The following is a 24,072-nucleotide window of genomic DNA, read 5'->3' on the forward strand; positions in this document are numbered from 1 at the left end:
CTGGATCCTTAGCGCCTGCCTTCCCCTGAGGGCCTTCCCGCAAATAACTCTCACATCTCACTTGGCCTGACATTTTTTTGTCTCTTTCCTCTTCATTCAACAAAGTTTATGGAGCACCTTCTAAGTGAGGGTGTGTTGGTGGCACCAAGGAAGGCGATGGTGCTGGAGGCGGGCTTGTGCCCTGCTCCCAGGGAGCCCAGGCCTGGGTGGGAGCTTAGCTGTCGCCTTTCTTAAGCGCTGGTACACTGGGAGGTACAGCCTTGCAAACTGCAGGGCGCTGTGGGCGCTGATTTGCCTGGTGGCTTGGGAAGGCTTGGGGCTTCCCTGGTGGCTCAGACATTAAAGCATCTGCCTGCAAGGCGGGAGGCCCAGGTTCGATCCCTGGGTCTGGAAGATCCCCTGGAGAAGGAAATGGCAACCTACTCCAGTATTTTTGCCTGGAATATTCCAGGGACAGAGGAGTCTGGTGGGCTGCAGTCCATGGGGTCTCAAAGAGTCAGACACAACTGAGCGACTTCACTTTCTTTTCTTTCTTTCTTTGGGAAGGCTCCCTGCAGAAGGGACCTGTTGTCCAGGCACACAGCTCTCGGGGTCTGACGGGTGGCTGGGGGGCTCTGTGCCAGGTCGATGGGAAAGCCACAGAAGGGTTTTCAGCCAGGGGCCTGTGATCTGATTGTTGCCATGAAGGAACATGATGGCTGAGCCATTGAGAAAGGACAGGGGTGAGTGGGACCAGCTGAGAGGACTCCAAGGGGATACTAGAGGTGGCTTCTTCCAGCCTGACCACAGAGACAAGTGTGGACTCCAGGTGTATTGGAGGTGGAGCCGATGGGCTGGCTTTGGATGGGACCCGGGGCGAGAGTGAGGCCAGCTCCCCGTTTCTGGCCTGAGCCCTTGGTGGCTGTGATGCTGTGTACCAGGTCAAGAGAGGGGTGTGGGAGCAGGGAGTGGGGTGCTGTCTCCCCCTGAGCTCCGGAACTGACCATGGAGGGGGGCACAGGCAAGGTGCTGTCCACAGGGGCCCCCAGGCTGGCATGGACCTGGCAGAACCTGCAGAGGCTCCTGGGGGTGGGCAGAGTCCCGGGGCGAGCTCCAACCTGGATACTTGGTTCCCCCACGATTGGAGGGGTGGCCCATCGTGGTGGTTTGAGGCTGAAGGTCTTCAGGACGGTGAAAACTTCTTTAAGATGTGAAAAGTAAACACAACTGGCTTCCCTTCCTCCACAGAGTCGCCCAAGTCCACAGGTTTGGGGCCCTCAGCAGTGGGAACTCTGGTGCCACATGGCCTGGGTTGGCCCCACGCCCGGACTTACCTGTGCAGGTTCCAGGGTCACGTGATTCCTCCTGCTCCCCTGTGGCACTGCCTTGTCCCCCAGCCCCCCACTCCCATCGCCTTTCAGAAATCTCAGGGAGTTTGCCAGGTGTGAGTAGAGCCAGCTGGGACCCCGGCAGGGTGGCTCGAAAGGAGGGATCCCTCCAGGGCTGGGACAGAGGCCCGGATATGGAACAGAGGAGGAAGAATAGGCTCCCTGAAAAGACCTGTGTCTCCCTCAGCCAGTCCTCCTGACTCTAAGTCAGAAAGCCCTGGGCTCATCTGTCCTGGGATGGTCCCTCGTGGACTAGTCCCTGCTCAGCAGCTGCATGACCTGGGGCCACGTGCTGCATGTCTCTGAGCCCCAGTCTCCTCATCAAGGGCAGCGCCTGGTCCAGGGGGATGCTCAGACTCATGTACCCAGCCGGCGTCCCTACCCTCCAGGTCTCCTGCCCTCCAGCTTCTCTCTCTGCTGGACCCGTGGGTCACGCTGGGCTCTGGGGTGCCTGGGGAGTGTCCAGGCCACTGTTCAGAGTGTCCACTCACCCAGCAAGCACCCCAATGTCTTTGGACTCAGGGCCTGGCTGTTGGGGTTGTGGGGATGGGAGCAGAGCCCACCTGCCCTGGCCTTGCCCTCTCCTGTGTGGATGTGGGCCGGGGGTGGCTGCAGAGACAAGAAAACTCATGCTGAAGCCCCTGGAAGCACCCGGTCCAGCCTGGGGTGGGGTCCTTTCTGTGATGGGGCTGGGACTGGACCTGCCCTTCCATCTAGGGCCCCTGCCTCTTGGGCCAGCCGCTGCCTCCTCCATGCAGTGGCCTGGCACTGGAGGGGGCGGCTCAGTAACCCTAGGCTACCCCCAGGCTGTGGGTTTAGGTGTAAACACAGCTGCCCCCAGGGTGACCGGTTGGGTCCAGCTGGGGCTTGGGTGTGGGGAGAGGGTCTGGGAGCAGGGAGTCTCCTCTGGAGAAGGCAGGGGAGGCCGGCTGCTCTCAGCCCTGACCTTTTCCCTGGACCCTCTTCTTGCTCTCCCAAGGCCTGGGCCAGCATTGCCCCTCCTCCGGGGTGGGACCAGTCTGGGCATTTCCACCAATGAGATTTTGCAGGGAGGGGGCCTCAGCCAATCTCTCAGCCTCCTTCAACTGTGGGCTGCTCCCCCTTAGCCCCTCACTACCCACCCTCCTCCCACGACCCCCTCCCCCCCGGCCTCCCCAAGAAAGTGCCCTGGAACTCCATGTCCCACTGAAGTGAGTGGGGTTTTTTTTGCTTCACCCAGAGGGGCTTCACTGAACCCAGACCTGGCGGGGATGGCTCAAGCCCTGGTGGAGGGGGAGCGGTGTGTGACCCAGGACAGCAGAGTGGGGCCAGTGACCTGCCTGGCTGTGGAACCCTTCCCCAGGGCCCCCACATGGTTCCAGGGCTGGAGTGGGAGTGTGGGGAGCTGTCCTGTCTGTCCAGAGTCTGGGTCCTGTCCAGGCCTGAGGCCTCACCTTTTGGGGAGACTTAGGGACCTTGTGTCCTGGCAGTGGACTGGGGGTGCCTCCACGCCCCTGCCCCTCCTCACACGCCTTCTCCCTCTCTCCACAGCCGTGTGCAGCTCCGGCCTCTGCTTTAACGGCGGCCACTGCGTGTCCGGCTCAGCCCAGCCATGCCGCTGTCCCCCTGGCTTCCAGGGTCCTCGCTGTCAGCATGGTGAGTGGTGCACCCTCCAGGTACTCCATGCCAGGGAGTGTCTGATGGTTGGGGGTGGGGGTCTCCGGTGCCCTGACCCCACTCCCTGCAGTCCCCTGAGGGTGTTGAAAGGAGGGGCAATGCTGCAACCCCCTTTCTCATGGATGCTTCTGCACCATCATCAGAGTCCACCACATCCAATAACGCCCTCTGTGGATGGGGACAGTGGGCATGGAGACAAACAGGCATGAACCAGGGTCCCTGGGTCAGCTGGGAAGCGGCTCGTCCCAGGGGCCCCTGAGCTGTACCCTCACCTGCCAGGGGCTCTCGTGTCCTTCGTGTCAGAAGTTGGGGGACATGGTGCCCTACCTTCACGCCTGCAGACTGGATCCTGACCCGCTGACAATCCACCCCCCGGCAGTGTCCTGTGGGGACACTGTGGGTGTGGATGAGCTTAAAAGCAGGTGCTGGGGCGAGGGGCAAGGGCAATAGAAACTTTATAAAGAAATACAGATAAGTACATGAAAAGTCGTCCAAAGAACCTGCAGACCTCCTCCTAATTTCTTGGCGTGAGCCTCCCTGGTGGTCTTCTGCTTTGTTTGAGTTACTTACCCGACCGTGTAGCTCGCGGGTCCTGCTGGAACAGGGCATGGAGCTGCGGCCGCCGTCGAAACGCTTGAGATGATTTCCGCTGCTTTGAACTTGCTTCTGCTGAGCAGCTGGGGGCCTCTTCCCCATAGATGCTGGGGCGTACATCCTGTGCATGCTTTAAGGCTCTGGATGCCAGCAGGCAACCGGAGGGAAACCAGGAAATTGTGGGGGACTGGGGCCCCCATTTGTAGGGGGGACCCCCGTGCTCTTGCTGTTCCCTGTGCATTCACATGTGTGTGCCCCCAAAGCGGGGGCTGAAAGCAGGGGTCCTGGGGAGGTGCTGGTCGAGTTCTGAGCCTGGCAATGGTGCCCGGGGTGCTGGCATCATTGGAAAGAGTCGGCAGGCTCTGACTGCTCATTGAATGCCCTCTGTGAGGCGGAAGGTCCTGCTTCCTGGGCTCTGGGTGCTGGAGTGCTGCTGTCCGGCCACGGTGTGAGGACCACTGTCTCCCTTCCAGGCGCTGGGGTCCCGGCTGCGTACCCTGGACCATCAGGGCTCCAAGCTTCAGTCAGGCCTCCACGTGGATTTAGAGCCTAAGCACCTCTGTGGGCTGGACAGAGGTGACTCCACCCCACACCAGTGCAGGGTGGGGTCCAGGCTGGGGTGCAGGGGCCTAGCTGCCATGCGTCACCTCTTCTCAGGGTATTTCTGATAGCCGCGGGTGGGTGTGAAGATGCTGGGCTGTGTGGTCAGGGCGAGAGGGACATCCGGCCTCGAGCTGCTGTGGGGTGGTCCCTGGGACTGGGCTGTGCCTTGACAGTCAGCAGTCCCGCAGTCCCTGCTGCCCAGGGAGGGCGGTGAGGAGGTAACTGTGCAGTGTGGCCTGTCCTTGGCCTCGTCCTCAGGAAGCAGCCAGGACACCTGCCCCCTGCCCTCGGGCCAGGCTTTCTCTAGGCCCCTCCCCTTCCGCCATGCTTTCTAGGGCCACTAGTCCTCCCACCACTCCTGCCCTGACGCTCTTTCCGAAGCCCAGCCCTAAACATCACTGACAGGTGCTCCTTTTGTCCTGAGCAGCACCCCCTTCCTGTGAGACCTGACACTCGGCCTCCTGGGTACCAGAGGGTGCATGGCTTGCAGGGGTGAGGTGGGTGTGGGGCTCGTCATCCAGCAGGTGCTCTGCAGCCAGCCGGGGGCCCCCTAGGGCAATACCAGCTGCTGGACTTGGAGACCCACACTTGGTGCTCCTGGTGGGGAGGGGCCCGTGATCACAGGCTCACACACTCCCTGGTCTCTTGGAGTCTGGGCTCCAGGCTTGGCTTTGCCTCCAGAGCAGCCCTGCTCCCGTGGTCACTTACGGGTGGCCTCTCGGGGTGGGGGCACCTTCCTGTCCCTTCCCACACTCTGCCTGCGTCACTCCCTTGAGCCCTAGCCTAGTCTGCTTCGTGGAAGAGGAATCTGGTGTTAGGGAGGTCTGGCTGCTGCTGGCCGCTCAGCAGAGCTGGGGCTGGGGCCTGGTCCAGCCCAGTGAGCACCTTGAACCTTCCGGCCATGCCATCTCTGGTCACGGTGCTGGCCCTTGGTGGGGGCAGAGCCTTGTTGACATCTGATTGGGAGGAGAGGGCCAGATCCCCACGTCCCCTCCCTGCTCACCTCCCAGGCCGGAGCGTCTGCATGGGGAGAGGTGAGGGGGCTGGCCTGTGACAGCCCGTGGCCCTCCAGGGTCGGGGGCCTTCCTGGGAGAATGGCCAGTTGTAGTAACAAAGCTGTAGGGTGGCCCCTAGGCCTCCTCTTAGGATACCATCTCCTGGAAGAAATGTCTGGTGTGCAGAGCAGGGATGAGGTCTGGTGTGCAGACCTGGTGTTCAGGGTTTGGTGTACAGGGCTGAGTGTGCAGGGCTGGGTGGGCAGAGCTGGTGTGCAGGACTGGGTTGGCTGTACAGAGCTGGTGTGCAGGGTTGGTGTGCAGAGCTGTGTGTGCAAAATTGGGTTGGGTGTACAGGGCTGGTGTGCAGACCTGGTGCAGGGTGAGTGTGCAGAGCTGGGTGTGCAGGACTGGGCTGGGTGTACAGGGCTGGAGTGCAGGGCTGGGTGGGCAGAGCTGGTGTGCAGGGTGGGTGTGCAGAGCTGGGTGTGCAGAGCTGGGTGTGCAGGACTGAGTTGGCTGTACAGAGCTGGTGTGCAGGGTTGGTGTGCAGAGCTGTGTGTGCAAAACTGGGTTGGGTGTACAGGGCTGGTGTGCAGACCTGGTGCAAGGTGGGTGTGCAGAGCTGGGTGTGCAGGACTGGGCTGGGTGTGCAGGACTGGTATGCAGGGCCTTTGAGCAGGGTTGGTGTGCAGGGCTGGGTGTGTGCAGACCTGCTGTGAGGCCTGTGCCCCCTGCAGGGCCGCTCCGTCCCCTTCCCGTCCATCCATGCTGAGTTTGGAGCCGGCAGACCTGAGACCTGGCACTGTTGGGCATGTTACTCACCGCCCCCCCAAATATAATTGATTCCAGTTTCAAAAATAAAAGCCATATTTTTTTTTCTGGTTTCCCAAATACTTTCATTTGAACAAAAGAGTAGGGGAGGGAGAAAGGAACTCTGCTGATGGTGGGGAGCAGGGGGAGAGGAAGAGCCCTTCCCCCGCCTGGTACCCCTCCCCTCACCTTGGGCCTGCCTGCCCACCTCTGCCTGCCGCCCCCTCCGCTCCTTGGAAGACTTTCTGCAGGAGCCTCAGGAGCACAAAGGGAGCCTGTGCTGGCAGGGCCTGGAGCTGGGGGTGGAGGCTGGGGCAGCACAGGCCCCTGGTGCAGTCTGCCCAAGGGCGGCTGTCTGTCCAGGCTGGGCATTTCGTCATCCTGATGTGCCTGTGGGCCTCAGGGTAACGCACCAGACTCCAGCTCCCCTCTCTGTTTGGTGGGGATGGAACAGGGGGATGTTTGTGCAGGTCCCAGGCATCAGTGCAGGGGAGGGGCAGAGTGCCCTGGCAGGGTGGTGGTGACGTTTTCTCCCCAGAGGTCTGGCCATCGAGGGACCTAAGGGATGATGGGGGTGGGGATAGGGTGGTGATGGTCCCTTGTCCTGGGGTCCCTGCACACCGGATGCCTGAGCTTCTGTGGGCGAGTGGTGCCCATGTGGCCTCTCCTTTGGGATAGCCTGAGGTCAGGACACCCCCCAGGACCACCGGCCTCCTTGCCCTGAGGACCGGCACCTTCGGGTTCCCCGACCCTAAGTGGGCTCCAATGATCCTATTATAGCATCTGTTCCATCAGCGAGACTAGGAACAGTTTCCACCCTCTGAAAATACAGCTTTGTCCTCCCTCTGCACCCAGAGTACAGCTGGGTGCGGCTTGGAGTGAATGATGGCAGAGGCCCCTCCCGCCCATCCCCCAGATCTGCTGGGGATGATCTTGTCATAGCCAACTGGCCTTGACTCTTTCAGGAAAAACAGGCAAAAAGACCACACTTTGGAACGTTGCTCTGTCACTAAGTTGTGTCCAACTCTTTGCGACCCCCTGGACTGTAGCAGGCCAGATTCCTCTGTCCTTCACTATCTCCTAGAGCTTGCTCAAATTCATGTTCATTAAGTCAGCGACGGCATCCAACCATCTCGTCCTTTTTCATCCCCTTCTCCTCTTGCCTTCAATCTTTCCCAGCATCAGGGTCTTTTCCAACAAGTCGGCTCTTCGAATCAGGTGGCTAAAATACTGGAGTTTCAGCTTCAGCATCAGTCCTTCCAATGAATATTCAGGGCTGATTTCCTTTAGGATGGACTGGCTTCATCTCCTTCTTGTCCAAGGGACTCTCAAGAGTCTTCAGATTTGAACGCATCAATTCTTCTGCTCTTGACCTTCTTTATGGTCCAGGTCTCACATCTGTACATGACTACAGGAGAAACCATAGCTTTGACTAGACGGAGCTTTGTCTACAAAGTGATGTCTCTGCTTTTTAATACACTGTCTAGGTTTGTCTTAATTTATCTTTCTCTAGTATCATAAATCGGAGAAGGCAATGGCATCCCACTCCAGTACTCTTGCCTAGAGAATCCCATGGATGGAGGAGCCTGGTAGGCTACAGTCCATGGGGTCGCTAAGAGTCGGACACGACTGAGCGACTTCCCTTTCACTTTTCACTTTCATGCATTGGAGAAGGAAATGGCAACCCACTCCAGTGTTCTTGCCTGCAGAATCCCAGGGACGGGGGAGCCTGGTAGGTCTATGGGGTCGCACAGAGTCGGACACGACTGAAGCGACTTAGCAGCAGCAGCAGCAGTATCATAAATAGCCGCTGGTCATTTCTTGTGACCTGGTCTCTACTGATCTCAGAGAAGGAGAGCGGACTCTGAGGTCCAAGACCCGGGTAACCTCTAGGTACTTCTTAGTTCAAGAAGCTTAGGCCCTGGTCCCTCTGGGCCTCCGTTTCCTCACCTGTCAAATGGTCAGATTGAGTCTGTCTCTCAGGCAGCTCTAGGACTTGCTCCTGGGTCCACGGAGCTCTCAGGGCACCAGTGCTAATGTGCAGCAGGATGAGTGGTCTGGAGGGCTTCCTGAAGGAGGTGGGCCTGTGGGTTAGGCTTGGAGGTGCAGGTGGACCTGGGTGGCCTTTCCAGGTGGGAGCAAGGCAGGGGCAGAGGAGCAGAGTGGAGGGAGGTAGTCGGTTTGGCCCAGAGGAACTGGTGGGGACAGAATCAGAGACGTAGGGTTCCCCTCTGAGCCGTCTGGAATGACCTGGAACCTGGGGAGGGGCAGCCCTGGGGACCTAGGCTGGCCTGCCCCTCCCCCACCCCCTCTCTGCAGGGAGAGGCGTCCGTGGTCCTGCCTGGAGCCTCAGGCCCAGGCCTCCTCCTTTGAAGGAAGGAGCCCGATCCCCACAGGAGCAGGGGGTGGGCGGGTGGGGTCCAGGGAGTGGCCCCGAGTGGCTTTGGGTTCTTGAGGGGGAGGCCCTGGTCTCTGCCAGGAGGCCTTGGGAGCAGGCGGCTCCCCCTGAGGGCGTGGGGGTGAGAGGCAGGCCCACGGGTCCTGAGCCCCTGGCCTTGGCTCAAGGATGACTTTGTTTCTAAACTGGGATAATTGATGAATGGAGAGGAAGCCGCCCCCGGGCTGCCCTTCAGTGGTGCCCACTGTATCCGAGGGTGGGAGACTGACCCCTGGCCCGAGGTCCAGACACTGCCAAGGGCTGCTCTTGGCCACTGGCCGGGACCAGGCCTGGGACCTGGCTCTCCTCTGCCTGACGGGTGTGCAGAGATGCCAGCTCCCCCAGGCCCCTTGCCCTGCTCTGCCCTCCCCTTGCCCCCACCCTGGTGGGCACTGTGGCCTTTGGCTCTCACACACGCCCGATTTAGCTACACTGAACCCCTCCTTTGAGGACAGTTCCCGAAATCTCCAGGGAGATTTTTCCACTCCCTGTGGGAGCTGGCGCTGGGCGTCTGCTGGTGGCCGTTGGGATGAATGGAGGGGGTGGGTGGCTGTGGCCATGCCCTCTGGCCCTGCTGGCCTGACCGTCAGCTAGGACAGGTGTGGCTGCTGCCCTGTACTCGGGGGTCTGTGTCTCTGCAGGGCAGCGGGTCTACAGACCGCCTGCTTCAGGACAGTCCGGGGACCCCCACAGGCAGACTCCCAGCTCCTTTCAAAGTGTCTGACTCTGGGAAGGGGCTTCGTGTTCGCTCCGCGAATCCTTTAATTACCAGGTTCATCCCCTGCCCCCCCTCAACCACCCACAAAGGCGCCTCTGTCTTTGCGATGACTGTTCTCCAGGCCTGCTCTGCACACAGTGGGGCTGTGGGCCTCTCCCAGGGCTGGCCTCTGAGATGGGGTGGTCTTCTAATGACATAATTACAGCAGGATCCACCAAGAGGCAGGCCTTCTGGGGCCCCAGGGGCCTGTGAGCTCGCCCCCACCCGCCCCATGCCTTCCCCCTGGGTGTTTGTAAGTGGATGGCACAAGTGCCCTTGCCCACGCAGGACCTACCATCTGGGCAGGATGGAGGCTGGGTCTGCAGAGAAGGACAAGCCCTCCCAGCCTTGCTTGCCCAGGGCTGCCCCAGGCTGGAGCCCCACCCATCCTCTTGGGTGGGCTCCTGAAGGGACCGTGGGAACCTGCCCTCTGCCTTTCCCTGGCTTCGGCCACAGAGCTTGTCCATGCTCCTGGGAACTGTCCCAGACCCTCCCAGTGAAATGCCCTCTGGGCTGCAAGGGCCTTCCTTGGCGTTCCCTGGGGTGGGCTGGGGGCTTGTCCCATTTTACAGATGAGACCACTGAAGCCTGGCAGTTCCTGAGTTGCCAGGGTCAGTGATGTGCTCAGGGTGGACAGATGGCTTCTCGGTCCCAGCAGGGCAGGGTGGGTTGCGCGTGGAGGTCCCGCTGGGGTGAGGGAGCCTGGGGAGTTTGTGGGGCATCTGTGCAGCCTGCGTGCCCACTGTGGGTCCCCGACTGTTGCTGCCTTGGGACTGACAAGAATTGGGGTGCAGGAGCCCTGGGTGTGTTTGGGGTTGAGGGGCTGTGCCCAGGCTTCTGGCTGACCTTTTCTGGTAGTCTGCTGGGCTGGTAAAGCCGGGCAGCTGCCCACTTGCCAAGGGGCTGCGGTGTCTGATTTTCTAGCCACTGGCTGGCTGTGGTGGGTGGCTTGGCACTTTCTATTCTGGACACAGGAATGGCTGGGCCATGCCGGGTGGGGCAGGGGTGGGGGCCCAGAGACCCCTCTCTGCTCAGACGCCTCTTGCTGGTCCTCCTGCACCCACACTGGCTCAGGCTTTCTCTGCAAGGGAGGGGAGCAGAGGAGCCCAGCTGAGGGGCGGGAGCTCGATAAGACCAGGGCCTGCCCCCACCTCCCCTGCTGAGGCCTCATGGCCCTGTGTGCTGGGCTAGGTGGGGACACCCATGCCAGGAGGGGCTGAAGGCTGGGCATCAGGGCAGCGTGCATCAGGGGTTGGGCACAGGGGCAGTGGAGGGGGCTGGAGGGGCCCCAGGAGGGGAGTGTGGTGTATGGGGGTCCCTTTACTTGGGGGCTCTTGGCCTGGGCACTAGGGAGAGGCTGTCACAGGCAGGCCATGGGTCACTGCTCCCTGAGAATCGTGTGTGGAAGGGAACTCACGCATGAAGCCTGAGCCCACCTTCCAGGCCCGTGTGGACACACCGTCCTGCTCTGGCTGAAGGGGCGCCTTCCAAGGACCCCCTGGGGTATCCAGGACCACGGTTCACGCCCCCTACTGTGTCGGGCCCCCTTCTCATTACCCAGAAGCTTGCTCCTCCCCCCACAGTGGGAGCTTCTGTGGTTGGCACTCACTGCTCACCCTGGAGCCCTGGCACCTTAAATAAGTCAATAAAATGTAGCAGCTGCAGAGCAGAGCTGTTAGTCTCAATTCCTGGAGAATTTCTGCCTGGGTCCATCCGGTGCTCAGGAGCCCGTTTTGGGGCTGGTGCTGCCTCCCCCAGCAGTTGGACCCCTCAGCTCGGGTGACCACGCCCCTGTCCCCCAGTCCGATGGTGCCCTGAGACTTCGTGCAGGGGGCTCTAAGGCAGCGGGCCCTGGAGAGCCGAGAGCCCCCGATGCTTGCTGGGCTCCTGGACGGACGTCTCATCCCTGTGTCCACTCTACCTGCGGCGCCGCCTGCTGAGCGCTGGCCGCCAGGGTTGTAGTTGTTGTCGTTCAGTTGCTAATTTGTGTCTGACTCTTTGCGACCCCATGGACTGCAGCACACCAGGCTCCCCTGTCCTTCACTGTCTCCCTGAGTTTGCTCAAATTCATGTCCATTGAGTCCTGTGGTGCAAAGTCCAGGAAAGACCCCGACTGCCCACTTCCAGGATTCCTGGGGCCGTGCCTGCCTCCGTGTCCTGGCAGGATAATTAATGAGGGGTCTGTGAGCGCAGGAGCTGGCATCCTGCAATCTGGCTCGGGTTCTGGCGGCCCCCCGCATTCCAGAGCAGGGCCTGGCCTCTGAGCCCCGGTCGGACTGAGGCCTGGGCAGCATCACACGGAGCCTGGCCAGCTGATTACGGGCAGTAACCGCAGGAGGAGGAGGTGGCGGCCAAGGGCGCCGACAGCCTGCTAGACTGGTCTCCAGCCGCGGCTGGTGCGGAGGAGCTGCTGTCCAGGTCGATCTCCCAGCCAACATCTGCTGTGCTGGGAACCAGGAGCGGCACAGGGAGGCGTCACCCACCATTCAGGGTCAGGGCGAGGTTAGCCATCCGCGGAGGCTAGCCCGCCCTGGAATCAGGGGTCTCAGCACCGAGGAGGTCTCACCCCCACCGAGCCCCAGGCTGCTGCCTGTCCTGCTGCTGTTGAGGTCCCACAGGACTGCGAGGCCAGAAGTGGGCACCAGCCGTTCCTGGAGCAGGACGTGGGGCAGGTGACCCACACACCCATGCACAGGTGTGATCCCCCCAACCCTGACTGGGGACCCTCCCCCCTCCCCAGGAAACCACAGTGCATGATGGCGTGTGCAGACCACAGTATGTGAACCTGGAGGTGAGGAGACCCGGACAGTTCGGTCCCACACGTCATTTCGGAATGCTCTCAGACAGCATGAACTGGGCTTGCCAATGTCCTGGCTTTGCCTTTGTCATCCGTGGGCTCCTGTCCAAAGGGCTGGCAGTGCCCTTCCTGCTCAGGGAAAGGGAGGGCGTGTTGGCAGCACACTCGGCCAGGACCACCGGACCATTCACCGGGAAAGGCTGAGCTCCTCTCCGGCCAGCGTGTCCATGCGCGTCCCTGACGGCAGCCATCCCACACAAAGGGTGCGGCCACACGGCCCCTGGACGTTTGCGCTCCAGCTGCGTCTGGGGAGGAGTGTGGGGCAGACGGCATTGTCAGTGCTGGCAGGGCCTCAGGGGCCCGCCTGTGTCCCATGACACTCTCGAATCCCCTGGGCCTTTGTGCCATTCCTGGGGACTGGTTCCAGTGCCTGGACTTTGGGTCTGCCCGCCTGGAGGTCAGGGCAGCAGGTCTGGGAGCTCAGGCCTCCCTCGGGACTCCCTCTGGGTGTCACTGGTTACTGCGTTTGTTGAGGGGCCGTAGGGGAGGTTCAGCATCAGAACCCCAGCTCCCAGTCCCAGCTGTCTGCTCCCCTTGCACTCCCGCGTGGCCCCTTCTTCCTGCTCCCTCCCGTGGGGCACGCTCACCCCCGAGGACCACGTCACCTTACAGCCTAAGTGCTTGCTCCCACACCTCTGGATCAACCCCTCCCATGGGCCGTCCTCCAGGCTGAGGGCAGGCAGGCTGGACACGAGGGCAGGCCAGCTCTGGGCTGGATTCAGGACTGACCTCCACCTCGCAGGGTGATTGAGCTGCTCTCCCTGTGGCTGGGCCTCTCTGGGTGCCCCCTGGGAGCTGAGGGACCACGGGCGGGTGGAGGTGCCTATGGAAGAGGTGGCACCGACGAGGCTGCCAGTGCCCAGTGCAGGCCTCCAGCCTGTACCAGGGCCTTCCTCCTGCACCCCAGTTGGGAGGGTGGCTGGGCATTCAGGGCTCACCCTGCCTGACCCCAGGGTGGGGGAACTGTGTGCATGGTCATCACCCTCTAGACACCATGAGAGCTCCAGGACTGGGTGCCCAGGTGCATGTAGCTCCGTGGGTGCTCACACTTTCTCAGCTAAACTCCAACCCGGGGAGGGGGGTTCAGGATGGGGAACGCATGTACACCCGTGGTGGATGCATGTTGATGTATGGCAAAATCAATACAATATTGTAAAGTAAATAATAATAATAATAATTAAAAATAAATAAACTCCAACCCAACTAGCTCCCTACCCCAGCCAGAGCTGGTCTGCCCTCGTGTCCCACTCTGCTAGTAGGGTTTCCAAGGGCCCGCCCTCCTGCTCCGTCTTGCATCTGAGAGACTTGGCTCAGGCTGAGCCGGGCGGCCTGCTTGTTGCCTGGCTGAGCTGCAGAGGGGGCAGGTGTGGACGCAGCAGGGTTGCAGACTGTGCTGGCTGCTCTGCTCACAGCCCCCCGGCCCTCCTGCCTCCAGGAGCGCATACCATGTTGGCTGAGCATCTGGGTTCCCACGGGAGAGGGAAGGTGTCAGGGCTTCTGACTCTTTCTGTGGCTCGTGGTGGGGACGCCCCACCCCAACTCACCAGCCCCAGGATGTACTTATTAGATTCACAGACACAGAGCCGTCAGGAAGAGCCCCGAGTGCCTGGGCCTTCAGGTTGGAGGACCTGAACTTGGGCCCCAGTCCGTCACATCCCAGTCTTCCTGGTGGGCTGTGGGACGGTGTGTCTGGCTCAGGCAGCCAGCAGGGTACAGAGCCTGAGTGGTGGGGTGAGTGGTCTTCACTGTGTCTCTCTGTCCCCGTGGGTGCGATGACGTCCCTAGGGACTAGGAGGGCCATCCTGGGAGGCCTGGGAAATGCTGGCCATCATGTGGTTAAGCACCTGCTGTGACACCTGGAAAGTAGGGGGGCTCATTCCTACACACTGTGGCCAGATGGGGAGCCTCTGGGCTCTGGCTTGGAGGGTCCTGGGTGGTGTGTCCTGTGACCTGGGAGCCTGGGACTGCTGGAGTGCCTGGAGGCTGGCCCTCCCCTGGCCCCAGAGGTGACAGACACGCCTGCTCCCCTGGCCCCAGAGGTCACAGACATGTGCTCCTGGTGAGGGTGGACAAAGGCAGGCAGATGGCATTGGGGTGGGGGCCGAATGTCCTCAGGAATGGCATGGGTGCCCATTGCTCCTCATCTCAGACCCCCAGTGAGGTGGGGATGAGGGGAGTGTTGGAAGGGCTGCACCTCACAGACAAAGTCATCCCACCTGGCTCCCAGCAGCAGGTGTGGAGGGGCCTAACTTGTGCCATTTCCAAGGCCAGGGCTCCCGAAATGGAACAGAGAGCTGGGCCCCATGCCTTAGACAGCTGCCTTGCATGACTCCTGAGCAGGGCATTTCCCCAGGGAGTGGGGACTTGATTTCCCCTGATGCTGTGGGTTGCTACTTCTTCCGGGTGGCTGCTCCAGCCTGAGAACCTAGGCCCCAGGTCAGAAGTGGCCAATGGATGCTGCCCAGTCCAAGCCCCTCCTTTTACAAACTAAATGTTGCACAGAGAGGGGGCGCCTCTGCCCAGGGGCCCTCTCTGTGTGTGCTCAGGGAGGGCAGGTGGTCCCTGCTGGGCCCTCTGCACTGTTTGAATGGATGGATGGATCCATCCAGTGGACGGATGATGGATGGATGGATGGGTGGATAACTAACATGGGGATCTGTGGCTAGGTCCACTGCATACCTGCCAACACCTTGTTCTCTTCCTCTGGACCCACTGGGGTGGGCAACTGGAAAGTGATGGAGGACCCAAGGTGGGTGGGTGAGATCAGACTCTGGCCAGGAAGATGCCACCCGTGTGCCAAGGGGCACATGCCCAGTGGGATGAGAGAGTGGGCAGCTGGCCCTGTGCGCCGAGTGGTGTCCACCTGGGCTTCACCCCGTGCGAGGCAGGTGTCGTGCACAGGGGCCAGGCCTTGCATCCCTGACCTTTCTCTGTTAGGCACTGGCCTTGGCTCCCAGCTGGCGCCGGCTTCTGAGGGTGGTCCCGGCTCTTGGAGCCCCTAGAGGAGTTGGGGGGAATCCCAGGGACTGGCTGGGAATGTGGGCACCCAAGCACACAGGGCCTCTTCTCCCCCCACTGTGGACCCCCAGACTTTCAACCCGGGGCTGCCAGCTGCCCCCAGGGACTCTCAGCCCTGCCTGCCCTCCCAAGGCCTCCGTGGCTACAGGTAGGCCCAGAAAGAACAGCCCAGGCGTGAGGGACCCCAGAGCCTCCTGGAAGGGCTTCTGCCCCAGCTTGGGGGTGGTGCAGGGAGGAGGGGCCCACCTGCTCTCCCCTCGGGGTGGTGCACTGGCGCCCCCTGGTGGCAGTGACATGCCAGCACAGGCGCAGGGGGCTGCCTGGAATTTGCGGTCAACGGTGGGCGCCAGCTCCTCCACTCCCTTTGCCATCCCCACAGGGGATGCTGGTGTCACCTGTGACGGCTGCCGAGGGACACAGCTGGGAGAGAGAGGCTGAGACCTTGGCGAGGAGTCCAGGGGCACGAGTGTGGAGGGGCGGTCTGGGTGCACGGCCTGCACTCAGTCATGCACTCACTGGTTCATTCATTGATTCATCCATCCGCCCCAGCAGTCATTGAACCCGCTGTGTCCAGGCCCCATGCCAGGGACTCAGCTGTGCACGGGGGCCAGTGCAACCCTGGTGGCTGGGTCACCGAGGCCTGCTGGGGCATGACCGGGCATCCCTCAGCGACCTTGCTTGCTGCACATTTGTGGTGCGTGCGCTTCCGTCAGGATGCTGAGAGCTTTGCCCCGGGACGGGGGAGCAGGCTCCCGAGTGCTGAGGCCGGAAGTCAGGCAGCCATGGTGGCTCGTGCTGGGGCCAGGCTGGTGGCCAGGGTGACCCCGGGCCAGGGCAGAGAGACTGAGGAGTCAGTGCAGAGGGAGAGGAGGTCCCTGTGTGTCCAGGCGAGGAGAGGCTCCATGTGAAAGAAAGAGGGGGCTCCTGAGGTCTGGTCCAGGAGATGGGGTGGAGAGCAGCGATTTCTGAACTCTTGGAGACCAGGGTGGGAGCAGTTGGTGGGAACGTGGGGCTTCTACTTAGGCCTCTGTGCCAGGAGGGGTCCTCTGGACAAGGGGTTTTGCCCCAGGCCCTGGGGAGGAGCAGGCATCTGGATGTGTGCCTGGGAGAGGCCACAGCCTTCCCTTCTCAGACGTGGAGGGCACTGCAGGGCTCGGGCTGCCGGATGCGCCAGCCACTCTCCAGTCTGTGTGCCGATCTGCAGGGTGGAGGCTGGACTCGCTGGCCCGCTCGGGCCCCGTGGATTCTAACACTCAAAGCATCAGCTCACTTCTCCTCCTCGGGGCTGTCTGGAAGCTGCAGGAGGGCTCTTTGCAGAAAACAGAACTTCCGTTCAAATCCAGATCTCAGACGAAGTAATCATCACTGTTGAATGTTCCTTCGCTCAGCAAGCATTCTTCCAAATTTATTTGTTGACTTTTATCACGTGCCAGGCACAGCTGGGGGTTGGCCATGCCATGGCTGCTGAGCCGACATGGCCTGATCTCAGGGACCTTCAGGTCATGGGGGTCAGAAATCCCACTGCCAGAGGTGTGATGGAGGCTGTGAAGGGGACGTGTAAGCTGGACCTGGCCCAGGGTTGGGGCGGGGCAGCCACCCTGCAGGAAATCCCCAAACCCTCCATGTGTCCATCTGTTTGAGCCCATAGCTCTGGGATCTGCTGGAACCAAGTGTGGGGCTTAACACCAGGTCCTGCAGGGGACCCCTCTGGGGAGCCTTCCTGGCCAGGACCCGGAGCTCTTGGGGAAAGCGAGCGGCCCGCTGGAGAATGAGGCCCAGGAGGGGCTAGCTCCCTCCTTGGGAGCCAGCCTCCTGTCTGGACAGGGGCAGGTCTGGTGGAGGGGCTCCCAGCAGGGCAGGGGCTTGGCTGGCCAGAGGCTTAAGAGTGTCCAGGCCCTGGATTTCACACCAGGGTTTGGAGCCCAGCCGAGCACTCTGGCCCCAGGGTGACTGGGCTTCCGCTAGGGCCCCAGCCCGGTTCCCAGCAGGGTTCTGAGCTCTGCTTCAGGAAATGATAGAGAAATGCCAGTCCCCACCGCCTGCCCCCACCACAGTTCTTCCTGATCTTGACTTAGAAAGAGGCAAAGAGAGGGCACTGCACTCTGTCGTCCAGAGCAGAAGGTGTCCAGTGTCAGGGCCCTCCCTCCATGGTCAGGACCATGCTGTGCAGGCCACTGGGCTCGGGACTAGAGGGGCTCTGGGGGACCTCACACAAGCTCAGGAATCAGAGTTCTTGGTACAGAGAGAGAGACGCAGATGCACCCAATGCATGAACACAGGCACACACCCACATGTGCACATGCATGCACCCACTCCTGCACACACACTTGCGGAGGGCACGTGCTGAGAGTGTGCCAGGCTCAGCGCATACCACCCTCCCCAGCCTCGCCCCCTGCCGTGGGGCAGCTCAGAAGCAGAGGCAGAGGCCGGCCTCCGGCTGCAGCCCCATCCCTTCCACCAGAGCATGAAATGGCCCAGGAACTCGGCTGTGGAGGGGGAGTGGAGACCTGGACATTGGGGAACCAAGGAATGTTCTTGGCTCCCTTCTGGGCCTTTTACATTTTGTCTTGTTTTCTGGGAAACAAATGGAAAAAATATCCCCGTTCCCACATTTTTGGAGGCTGATTTGTATAAACAGACCAGACCCGATAACTTTCAGAGTAAACAGAGAAACTGTCCGAAGTCGGGCCCTGGGGCCTGGGCTGAGGGCAGGGGGTGACGGAGCCCTGCTGGTCCTGCCGGGGCTGCTCCACGTCCTTAAGGGCCTTAATGATGATAACTCCGTGCCGACTGCCTGTGAGGGTCCTGTTCGAGCACCTTCCACCTGACCTCCCATGATACCTGCCCCCAACCCCATCTTGGGCCTGGGGGGCTGGCTGGACCGGTGGTGGGAGTCCCCCCTTAGCCCTTGTGCCCCCTCCCTTCACTGGGTTCCCCAGAGCTCCCCAAAGCCTGAAGTTCCTTCGTCCTCCATGGAGCCAGTGGCAAGGAAGCGGTCTTCAATTCTGAAGGCCATCTCTCCTGCTGGGTGGGGTCTGCTCTGCACCCCCTGCCCACTAGAGGCAAGTACTTTGTGAGAACTGGCAGCCTCACCTGACTCTGAGCCACCTCTGCACTGGGGGCTCACTGAGCAGCCAAGAGCTGAGCCTGCCTCGCAGAGAACAGGAGAGGCCTGGGGGAGGGGAGCCCAGTGGTGGGCAGCCCAAGCCAACCACCCACTCTCGACCTGCCCCTGTGACCTTCTCCCAGAGGGGACCACCTGCTGACCCTGAACCCCAGAGCAGGTGAGGCCTGTGACTGTTTCTGGGCGACCCAATCTTGGTTTCCATGGTTGCCCTGGAAATCACAGATGGGGAGGGGGTTGACTGGCCCTGGGAAGGAATCCTTGACTTTCGGGGAGCTCTCCCCTGGGAAAAACTTGTGAGCAGCTCAGTGTTCTCAGACGCATGCTCTGAAGCGAAGAAAGTGCGTCCGAAGAGGATACGTGCTGTGTGCTTCCAGCCAGCGACATTTGGGAAAAGGCAAAACCATGGAGGCAGCACAAAGACGGGTGGCTGCCAGGATCTGGGGGAGGGGAAGGCCAGGTGGAGCACAGAGGGCGTTCAGGACAGTAAAGCTCCTCCATTCTTTGCTGTCATAGTGGATCCATGACCCCATGCATCTGTCAAACCCACAGGACGTCCAGCAGCAAGAGTGCTGCTCGTGCAAACTGCCAGCGTTAGTTAATAATGACATCTCGGTACGGATCCATGTACTGCAACAAATGTAGACACAAACGTGGGATGTTAGCGATAAAGTCGTGTGCACCGGGGAGACGAGATTACAGAGAACGCTCTGTGCTTTCTGCTCAGTTTTTCCAAAAACGTGAAACTGCTCTAAGAAATAAAATCTATTAACTCCAAACAAAAGATGAAGAAAGAGCCCAGCTTTCTGGACCTTGGGGACTGGCCTTGCCTGACCCCGTCCTGAGAATGCCCCCCCTCTCCTGGGTGGGGCTGGCGCCTCAATTTCTTTCTGCACTTTATCTGGGTTTTCTTGGCATATTGCTTAGCGCACCTTCAGAAGCCTCACTTACTTTGTCCCCTGAGGACGGGCTCCACGGTTTCTGGTTCCCTGTCTGGTCCCCTCTTTCCTTAAGAGCCACTGGTTTGTAAGTGTTATTGTTACAGGCATCTGGAAGCTGAACTGAGGGATCAAGCGTCCAGGGTCCCAGTGTTGTCCATCTAAAGCCTCTGAGCAAGAGGGACCCTTTCTGTCGCAAGGCCAGTTTCTCCATCAAACTAGAAGAAACCTCCTACTGGAATGCAGTGGCCTTACAGTGATGGTCAAGACCGAGGTTCCTTTAGGGAGCAAGTAGCTGGGCCTGCTGACCGTCCCCATCATGGTCATGTGTGAAGCCCACAGAGTTCCTTCTTCACCTGCTGGCTCCCAGGCACTGGGTTTGGACGGAGTTGGTTTCATTGCAGACCTTCCAGGTGCAGCAGTGATGGGGTGAGAGGCACAGAGAGGTTTTCTAAGGTGTTCAGCTTTAGAAGGAAGTGAGAAAGGAGACTGAGGAGTCATGTGTGTGTTTATTACCAATTTTTGTTCAGTTGCTAAGTTGTATCTGACTCTTTGCAACCTCATGGACTGTAGCACGCCAGGCTCCTCTGTCCTTCACTATCTCCCAGAGTTTGCTCAAACTCATGTCCATTGAGTCCGTGATGCCATCTAGTTGCCTCATTCTCTGTTGCCCCTTCTCCTCTGGCTCTCAATCTTTCCCAGCATCAGGGTCTTTTCCAGTGAGTCATGCGAGGGTGGCGATGTCTGTTACTGAGTCCAAGCTCACCCTGCTCGCTGAACGATAGGCCAGTGAATCCAAGAGGTGAGATGTTGAGGCAAAGAAGAGACTTTAATTGGGGAGAGATGCCAGGCTAGCACCTCAAAATAACCATCTTACTGGGGTCTGGATGCCAGGTTCTTTTATAGATCAGAGAGAAAAAAGCAATGAGGAACTAAAGTCAAAAGGCAGAACAGAGGGAGATGCAGTGGGGAAGTAAAGTGAAAGGGTCTTCAGTGTTGCAAAACATCTCCGAGGGAATGGCCAGCCCTAGAAGGGGTGTGTTAACCTCTTCTGCTCACAGATGGGCAGGGACAGACTATCTCTCCCTGAGCTGAAGAAGGTACTTTAGTTTACAGTCACGCGGGCTTCCTCCCTGCAACAGGTCCAGAGAGACAGAGAGGGAGGAGAGGGGGTTGCAGGGCACTGCTTCCCGCCCCAAGGCTGAGCCACCACCAGGGAGGGGCCCTGGACCAGCTTGGTTGCTGTCCAGGTGAGGGTGGGCAGGACCTGTGTGTCCTTCAGACCGTGCACAGCGTCCAGATGAGAAAGCCTCGCTTTAGCCAAGCCAGACAATAAATCCTGGACCTCCAGCGGCAGCAGAGCAGCGTGGTGGTGGTGGTGGTGGTGAGGACAGTCACCTCGCAGAGCGTCCGTCCTGTGCAGGAGAGGACCCCATGGAACTCCTTAGATGACAGACTCTCCACGAGCCGGCAGACAGGCCTTGGTGCTCAGGGATTATCCCTGGAGCGGGGGGTACGTGGCTTCTGTGTCTTCTGCATCTGCCCCAGCAGTGCCCCTTGGGGAGACCCAGCGGTTCCTCGGAGCCTGAGTAGCATTGGCCCTGGGGACACTGCTTCCAGAAAGCCTCCCAGGCTTTCCTGTCTGTGCTCCCTTCTGCTTGCTCGCTTAGGTCCCATCTCCTTGAGTCCTGGAAGTCTTTCCGCCTGGCTGGCGGGGCCCTGCAAGCAGAGATGCTGTGTCCTCCTGTAGGGTTGGCCGTTGGCAGATGCTTGTGGGAGGGGAGTGAGTGATGAGGGGGCCTGTCAGCCCTCTGGCGAGTGCTGAGCTGGGGTGGGGGCTGATGGGAATTGCACTGGAATGTTCTGGCTGCCCCGGCTGGCGGACTTCCGAGCTACACGAGAGAGATAACCACCCGGCCAGGTGGGCCCTGGCCCGGCGGTGGATTTGCTTAAAGAGTGGCTTCTCTCAGTTTGGGGGGCACCTCCCGGGATGGCCCAACTGGGCGAGATGCCCCCTCCCCGGGCCAAGGGCAAGCTACAGCCTAGAGCAGCATGAAGCACTTTCTCTAACAAAATGGTTTTCATTTTTTTCCATTTTAAAGGTGATGCGTGCCCGATGACTTAGTTTTCATCTGCTGCAGTGACTGACAGCCCAGACTTAGGGGAGTAAGACACACGTGTATCATCTCACTCTTCTGAGCTCACAAGTCCCTGAACTAAAGTTCAGTGCTGGGCAGGGCGGGTTCGTCCTGGAGGCTCTGAGGGCACCTGAGTTCCTTAGCTCGTGGCCCCTTCCTTCACGTTCAAGGCCAGCAACGAGGCACCCGCCTGCCCCTGCTTCCCACGGCCTCAGCTCTCTCCAGACTCTTGCTCTGGCCTTGCTCGTCCACTCATGCTGACCCTGGGATGCCACTGGACCCGCCCGCATCCTGCAGACACTCCCCCACTGTAAGATAGGCTGATTGGCACCCGTCATTCCACTTTGCCCTCTGGGGATCCGGACATGGGGCGTGGACACCTTGGGGGCCCTGATTTTATTGGCTGGAGTAACTAAAGATTAAACAGAAAAGAACAATGGCAGCCTTGCCAGCCACCTGCAGCAGGCCGGGGGCCTTCTGTAATGTTTTCACACCCGGGAGCATCTGCATGGTTTATGTGGACTTTCCTCGGGTCATCGTTACTGGGATCTCCCCTGCTCTCACGGGCCGCCGCTCTGGACCGTCTGGGTCTGGGAAGGTTCCTGTGCAGTAGGTGGTCCTCTCAAGCATCCTCTGTGGGGCTGCAGGCTGATCCATGCTGGGATGACGTGCTGCCTTCCTGACGGGCCCCGAGCTGCGGAGAGGGCAGCGCCGGGGAGCCTGGTGTGAGTGTCGGATGGAGGCAGCGGGCGTCTTGTCTTTGCGGGAATTTCTCCCACCCCACTCACTCTTGCTCCGAGAGGAGGTAACTGTGTGAGTTTAATCCCGTGAGACAGCTTTGGATCTCCCAGTTACCATGGCAACCTTGTAAAGCATGTGTGACATTTTCTGCCCCCGGTTGCTCCTGGTAGGGAATGGGGTCCTCTTTGGACCAGGGTAATGGGCCATCTGGCCTTGCTCCCCATACTGGGAACTCTTGGTAGGGTGGGGGACTGAACATGGACTCATAGGATGGCCCGTTGGCACGGCCAAAATTGGTGCCCAGACCAGGGAGGCTGCTCCCTCTGTGACAGGCTGAGGCAACCTGGCTCCGCTGGCCACAGACCACTTCCAGCTGGTTCCCTGGACCGCTGGGGTCCTGTCCTTCTGAGTGGGAGGCCCAGGGCAGTGGCGGGACAGCTTTTTGAGGTGGGGTCTTGTTTCAGGCAGTTTGCACATTAACGGTGTTAGAAGGGTGCCAAGCAGGTCCTCCGTGGTAACTGTTTCCTCTGCCAGGGGAAGGGGCAGTTCTGGTTTTGGCAGCGGGCTGGAATCCCCACCCCACCTGGCAGTCTCTCCCCCAGGAGCCAGGAGCCCAGGAGGGAATGTGGTTAGGGAGCTTCTGGGACAAGCCGAGGCGGGTGCCTGGCCCAGCTGTGCTGAGCTGGGGGAGGCGGGAGGAAGTGGAGGGGATTCTGTGCAGCCCTCTGAGGCCTCTGCATTTTTGTAAAGGGCCCAGGGGCCATTAGAACGAGCAGGAGTCCAGCCTCCGTTGTCGCGGGCCTGGGTCTCAGACAAGGCCCTGGGACTATGCAACTTCGAACTTTCATTTCTGACCCAAATGGAATTTAAAATGCTGATGAGGCTCAGTCCTCTCCAAAGGGGTCCCCTGGATCCCCTGGCCTTGAGTCCTCCCGTTTTAGGAATGAGGACTCCAGGGCCCAGAAGAGTTTTGTGGTGGGTCGTGTTCACCCAGTGGCTGAGATGCCAAGCCAGCCCAGACCCCCACCATGTCCTGGGGATCCCCGGCCTGTTCTGGGTGCCGCCCACCCAGCTTCTGACTGAGAGGGTCGGAGGGTGGAGGGAGGCCCCCTTCCTGCACTGCTGTCCAGGCCTGGATCTGGGTGTGGGAGCGATGCGGCTCTGACCCGCGGAACCCTGGCTGGTGGAAGAGGCAAGGGGACACCCACCCCTCAGGCCTCATGAGGCAGGGTGGGCCCAGTGACACCTGTTTTAGCTCCAGTGACACTGATGTCAGACTTGTGGCCCCAGAGCCAAGCGAGGACACATGTCTGTTGTTTAAGCCACAAGCTCTGTGGTCCTTTGTCGCGGCAGCCAAGACACTCTGCCAGCACCTCTGACGGTGGCCCGACACCCCGGGGCTCTGGCCTGGCTCCTGGTGAATTTCCCCTTCCCCTGGGTCAGAGCGAAGGCCCGGCCTGCAGCGCTGCCCCCAGCCCATGGTGGATCCCTCCTCCTTGGCCCTCCTGGCTTTCCCAGCCTGGCACCACTGGGAGCCACCTTCTCCCCCACAGGCCGGTGGTGAGGGCCGAGCCCAGCCTTGTGTTCATCACTGCTCCGTGTATCCCCTGTGGCATCTGCCCCCCAAGGCTGGCTCAGAGCCCCACAGGGGTCTTGCCTCACCTGTCTCAGGAGCCAGAACCCCTGCCCACGATACAGAGTAGGTGCCTGGGAAGAGGGTCTCTGTGCTGGGGCAGGGTGCACATGCTCCAAGGCAGGCCCAGACCTGCGCAGACCGGGGTGCTGAGCAGACATGTCAGCCTCAGAGCAGGCTCGCTCAGGGAGCCCCACTTGTCCCCTGCCCCCTGTGGGGAGGGGCTGCTGGGACATGGGGTGGGGGGTAGCATCCTTAGGGAGAGAGACTTGGTGGGTCCGGGCAGTGCATCCTGCCCTAGGAGGGGGCTCCCCATGCCGGCCCATCTGTGCTGGTCGCGGGGATGCCCTGGACACTCCTCTTCCTTCAGGGGGGCCGGGAAGGTAAGGAGCCGCCTACCC

At 60.6% G+C, this 24,072-nt stretch overlaps 1 long non-coding RNA gene across 1 annotated transcript in view; it reads left to right on the forward strand.

Moving 5' to 3' along the window:
• Nucleotides 1–21,396, forward strand: part of LOC129653131 (uncharacterized) — a 34,449-nt gene extending 13,053 nt beyond the window's left edge. The window contains exons 3-5 of the long non-coding RNA XR_008714962.1: nucleotides 1,228–1,423; nucleotides 2,898–3,002; nucleotides 21,262–21,396. This is a non-coding gene — a long non-coding RNA (uncharacterized LOC129653131). The remainder of the gene's footprint in view (nucleotides 1–1,227; nucleotides 1,424–2,897; nucleotides 3,003–21,261) is intronic.
• The last annotated feature ends 2,676 nt before the right edge of the window (nucleotides 21,397–24,072 follow it).

The sequence above is a fragment of the Bubalus kerabau genome, chromosome 5, assembly GCF_029407905.1.
Source record: "Bubalus kerabau isolate K-KA32 ecotype Philippines breed swamp buffalo chromosome 5, PCC_UOA_SB_1v2, whole genome shotgun sequence".
Taxonomy (NCBI): domain Eukaryota; kingdom Metazoa; phylum Chordata; class Mammalia; order Artiodactyla; family Bovidae; genus Bubalus; species Bubalus kerabau.